Below are 5,974 nucleotides of genomic sequence, written 5' to 3' on the forward strand. Positions count from 1 at the left end.
TGTGATTTTCATAGCACTGTTCAGCATATTTATACGTTTCATTAGGTCTTGATGATCATTAACTTGTAAGAAATATTTCCTCTTCTCTGTATTTATTTTAGTTTTTATTATTGATGTGTATTTGACATACAATATTATATTAGTTTCAGGTATACAACATAGTGATTCACCAATTCTACACATTACCCAACATTCACCACAATAAGTATAGTTACCATCATTCAGCATACCACATTATTACAATATTATTGACTACATAAAAATATGGAATTTGCATGTCAACCTCATGCAGGGGCCACACTAATCTCTACATTGCTCCAGTTTTAGTATATGTGCTTGCAGAAGCACATGGCTTTCTTTAAGCCAAAAGTGCCCTTGGCTTAGTTTAGCAGCATTGTTAATCTTCGAAATGCAGATAAGTTTAATGTGTCCAATACATACTGGTCCAGAAATAAATTTAGTGGATTACTCATTTACAATACCAGACTATCTTTTCTGATATCCACCATGAGGTCCTCCAAAGTTTTCCCACTGTTTTTATTTACTTAATGGCTAGAAAACCACAAATGCAATCTGACCAGTGAGAACCATCACCAGGTTTACACTTCTGAGGGTCTGAGTACTCTGTTTCCTGGCCCCAGGCTGTGTCTTAACAAACATAATATCCTGTAGAAGTCATAATAGGCATGGGGAAACAATATTTCATTACAGTAAACACAAAACGAACTTTTGATAGAGCCACTGGGAATTCTGTGCATGAGGTTTCAGGCAACCAGGTTTGACCTTCAGGCTTACACTTCAGAGTGGGGGAGCCAACTTCCACTACCATGGAAATGTCCTACCCGTGGCACAAAGAGAATAACAAATTAAGGAAGTCGTCATGGAACCTGGAGGAAGTAGACAATGCCAAATCCAACCTTTGCAACATGAAGTGCTAAGCCAGAATGCTTTATGGAGCTAACCCACTGCAAACTAGAAGGGTTGCTGAAAATGCACCCAGGGAAGGTTTGGAGCGCCTGTAATCCGTTCACATCAAAACACTGCAGGAAAGCTCACAGGACTTTGGTTTGTTTTTGTTTTTGTTTTTAAGATTTGTTTATTTATTTGAGAGACAGAGTCCGAGTGGGGAGGTGGGGGAGAAGGAGAGAATCTCCAGCAGACCTGCGCTGAGCGCAGAGCCCCACCCAAGGCTTGTTCTGAGGACCCGAAATCATGACCTGAGCCAAAAATCAAGAGTCAGAGTCCCAGCCAGCTGAGCCACCCATGCAACCCTGGTCTGCGCTTTTAAAATACCCCACGTGTATCTTACCATCTATTTAAGCAGATCAGCAGCAAGAAACTTGCACCTGAAGGTAATTACTCTGGACACCTGCAAAGTCTTCTTCTTTTTATCTTCCACCCTGGCCACCAAGAAGACTACTTCAGGAGGGCAACCTTGCCTGATGGTTACCCTGCCACCTTGGTGCCACCCATTTGTCTTTGCTCCTCTCCAGTGAGCTCACTAACATTTTTATCAGTGAGGATGCTCACTGATGAGATTACTAACCTTAATTGTACGGTGATCTGAGCTAGTTCTTCCACCGCTGAAGGTCACTCACGCGTGACCCTGAGCTATGAAAATCTCCACATACGATAGATACGGTTCAAGGCACACGTTGCTCATGCCTGCTTCGCAGAAATTTTGAACACGCGCTAGAGACACGCTGTCCTCCCGCATGGGCCACAGATGATTGGACAGCGCGGGGCGTGTGGTTCAAGGCCATGCGTGGGCTGAGCCAATCGGCTTCTTTGGGAGTTTGAACTGAGGGACGACCATGCAGTTTCCTTCGGTGGTAGGAGCAGCCTCGTGTGCCAGGAGGAGGAAGACTGGGAGACAGAGGTGGAGACAGACTGAGTGGGGCAGGGAGACAGAGAGAAAACGTGTGCGGTGAGGCCCTGAAATCGTGAGCGATGAGACCATCTCTCACATGAACCATGAAAGGCACAGCTGCAAACCCTAATTCTTGGCTCTCTGGGGCCCAAGCAACTTCCCAGGAACAGGCTGTCCCGTCCTGCCCTGTGCTCTATGGGATTCTCCCTACCCAACTCACTTAACGGTGGGCTTCTGTCGTCGCAACCCAGGCTGCAGGAACGGAGCCCGGAGTATGTCAGGAGCTGGCATTCCTGACAAGACTCGGGCAATATTTCCTACTAATCATACTGCAGCCACTCAAGCTCCTTACCGTTTCTCATTCACAATCAAGCCCACACAGGACTGGAATTCATGGATTTGTCAAAAGTTCTTCCTTATTGCAGAAATTTAGCCTGTGACCCCTCTTCTATACCCCCCCACCAATATATGAGTCCTGCACAGACCAAGGAGACCGGTGATCTCGTGGAGCTGGGAAGACCATCAGAAACGAGGTATAATGGGGGGATCCGGTTAACACAGTCTGGTGGAAACCCCTGCTATTTAATTATGCCCCCCGTTCTCACTTGCCACCAGGCCACCCGTCCTCTTGCTTGCCGTGGCCACAGCAGCCTGGCCCTGCATCGCTGTCTCCAACCTGGGACCTGCCCGGAGGCTCGGCAGAGTCCAGGCTGAGGTCAGGCTCCGTCCAAAGGCATGGAAGGTGGCACGTGTGTTCCCCGGGTCCCTTAAGGTTCTGTTCCTTTTTAGAAGTCCATGACCCCCACTTCATAACATTCTTCCAAGAGCCATCATTTATTTAAAAACCTGTTTCTGGGTCCAGTCAGTGTCCTTGGTTAATTTTAAGCTCACTAGAGATACAATGTTAGCAAAGCTGGGTTTGACCTCTGATGTCCTCTGTGGTCATTCCATAGGTCGCCCTGACTTGATGAGTATGCCAGGTTATGAAGAACCAGGAAGCGTCTCTCCCCAGGACGTCTAAAAACGTGCTCTTTTTAAGTCTGGATCAATAAAAAGAAATTTCAGGGAGAAATACTCACGCTATTAGAGTCTTCGCTTCTTTAAGTAGTAACAGCTGTGCTTAGACGTCTTCCGCTTTCAATGGGGAACTCATTTGGTATTTGTGTGAGGACTATTCTCTTCACATCGATATAAGACTCACATCCCTTCCCACAGGAGTCTGATATCTAGTAAAGAAATAAAGTGTGATGATGAAAATTTTTGTTAGCACCAAAAACCGAAATCAAAATGAGGTTCTTGCTGCTTTCTGCCAAGGGACTGTAGAAACCTATGAATGAGGGGGGGTGCCAGCCCCCTCCGCCTTCCGGGGAGGTGCCCAGAGCGAGGCGCACACAGCGCAACTGCATACAGCGTCTCAGTTGGACAAGTCACGGCAAAAACCCACAAAACGACAACACAAATGCACAAATGCAAAATTCCAAACTCCCAGATAAATAGCATCAGAATCTATTGATTCTTGCCTGAAACTCCTATTTCAGCGCTATTAAAGTGCGTTCTCGAGACCAGCATCACACCGTGAACCCTCCGTCGCCAGCCCGCAGGAACACAGATGTTGAGAGGAAGGACTGAGAAACTTCTTTGATAGCAACTTGATCTCGGTGTAACAGTTTTACTATATTCCAACAAAAGTGGCAGTCTGCAGAGCATTGAAAAATTTGAGAACTTGTCCCTCACCATGAATACTTTTAAAAGGGCTGCTCTGGCACCATTTTCAAAGGGAAAAGGCCACTTTCCTTCCTGCTCTAGCAAAAGAATTGTGCAGGGTTTCCTTTTCTTGCACGGTACGTCGAGTATCTTTCCATTCACCTGCGCTTGTAAAGACCTGCGCGAGGGACAGCCAAAAAAGCAACTATTATGTATAACTGGTCTCACAAGCAGGTCCAAGTGTTCCATTATTACCTTGTGAAATTTAAACCAAGTGGAAGCACTAATTTCTCATTTACCAGCCGCTGACTAATGCCTTAAACGTGGCTCACACATCCACCAGGATGAGGTTTCTTTTCATCGATCTAGTGTGTTAAATGGTAGCCAAAGGTCGCTTCTGATGAGAGACATACATTTATCCCTCCCATTTATAGGAATATCTTTTTTTTTAAGATTTTATTTATTTATTCGACAGAGAGAGATCACAAGTACGCAGAGAGGCAGGCAGAGAGAGGGGGGGAAGCAGGCTCCCTGCTGAGCAGAGAGCCCGATGTGGGGCTCGATCCCAGGACCCTGGGATCATGACCTGAGCCGAAAGCAGAGGCTTTAACCCACTGAGCCACCCAGGTGCCCTTATAGGAATATCTTATAACACCATTTTCAGCATTCATCAGCTCATCTCTGCTCCTTTTTCATTTAAGGGAGTCATCAGTGTGTCTACTTGGAGTCACACAGTGAAAGTTCCAGAACATTCAAGCAACTTTTCTGGTCTTTGCTCCAACTGTTGGTTCACTTTACACCAGCTGCTTCTCTTCACCTGGCCCTGAGGGCATTTCCACAGAGCTCAGTCCAGCAGAGAAGCCAGCACCCGGAGAAAATTCCTGCACATGTTGATGGGTGTGTGAAGTAGTTCCCAAGCTGTTTCCCAGATTTGTCCTGGGGGATGGCTGTGATAACAGGAAATGGAGCTGGGAAAGTCTCAGGCTTTTGTGTTCTGGTAGATTTGTTGATCGCTGGTTAGGTGCGATGGGGTAAAGCTATACGGTGTGCACGTAGCATCTTTGCATCGCCGATTTGACCTTCCTGCCCCCTTTCCAAACTCCAGGGTGAACAAAACTGTAAAATGCTACACTCACACCTAGTTTTAACCACCGAGCTCTATTTGGTTCCATCTAAATATTCCATGTGAGGCTTTATAAATTAGGGGCAAAAAAAAGAGAAAATTCTTTATTTACAAATAACAAGCAATTTCAATGGAAAAAAAATATTTCGTACTTAGGAATGCTTCTTGGAACCCATTCCTGGTTTAAATAAGCTCCCGGTGCAGATGGGTTTTACAGCCTGTCTAGACAAAGCTGGAAATACTTACAGCAAGCATTTTTTTTTTTTTTAATCTTAGGAACTCTTCTTGACTAACGTTTCCAAGAATCATCACAAGTAAGTGACGCTGGTGGAAGCAAAATGACTTAAAGAACAACTCAGGCCCCAATGACATTGACTGTGAAGACCAAGAGATCAATTATATACGGAAAGTTCAGTATTTACTTATTATTTATTTATTTACTTATCTTTAAGGTAATCTCTATGCCCAACGTGGGGCTTTGAATTCATGACCCTAGATAGAGTCACATGCTCTACCTACTGAGCCAGCCAGGCACACCCCTCCTCCCCACCTCCAAAAAAGCTGGTCTTAAACAGAGAAGAGCATTTCTCCAGAGACACCAGCCAGGACAAAACTTGAAATGCCACGTGTGGTTCACCCACTGAGATGTTTGCACCACACTTGTTCCAACAGTGCTCTCCATTCCACACAGTCTGTGACCTTCAAGTGCGGACCCACAGCACCCGCCTTTGGCTGTTCCACAGAGCGCTTTGGTCCAGGGGCTGTCCGGTATGGGAGTGAGTGGTTTTCCATTACTTCCAAACCCATGTTGATATTAAACATAAACGTAATCCCCATAAGCTTTCCAGTCCTCAGCCTATAGGATAGGATGGGATTAAAACCAAAGTGAATTAAGGGAAGACCCAACTGTTTTGAACAAGTAACATAAAAGTGATTGCACAATTTGGACCCATTTAATTTTGTGTCTGACTACAAAACGATCCTTGTGAAGAAAATAGGACTTGAAAGAAACTGAATGTCTGTGGAGAAAAGTATGCCTAAATACGGTCAGTACTCAGGTAATGAAACGGTAGCCGACTAAATGACAAGTAATCCAGTAGGCTGTTGAAGTTTTAGATCCATGAAAATATGCATGGCTATTTTTATGTTTTACACAGTAGGTAGTCTTAAGCAGCGTGAAGCACATTCTTGTGAGGACAATCATACCATCTGAGGAACTCGCTGGCACTAATTCTGAATTAGTCATTTCTATATTCGTATTCGTATAGGTTTTCACA

At 45.0% G+C, this 5,974-nt stretch overlaps 1 pseudogene; it reads right to left on the reverse strand.

Annotated features, from left to right (window-relative positions):
• Positions 1 to 258: 258 nt before the first annotated feature.
• On the reverse strand, positions 259 to 348 carry LOC122898268 (annotated as a pseudogene).
• Positions 349 to 5,974: the final 5,626 nt, after the last annotated feature.

This window comes from Neovison vison, chromosome 1, assembly GCF_020171115.1.
Source record: "Neovison vison isolate M4711 chromosome 1, ASM_NN_V1, whole genome shotgun sequence".
Taxonomy (NCBI): Eukaryota; Metazoa; Chordata; class Mammalia; order Carnivora; family Mustelidae; genus Neogale; species Neogale vison.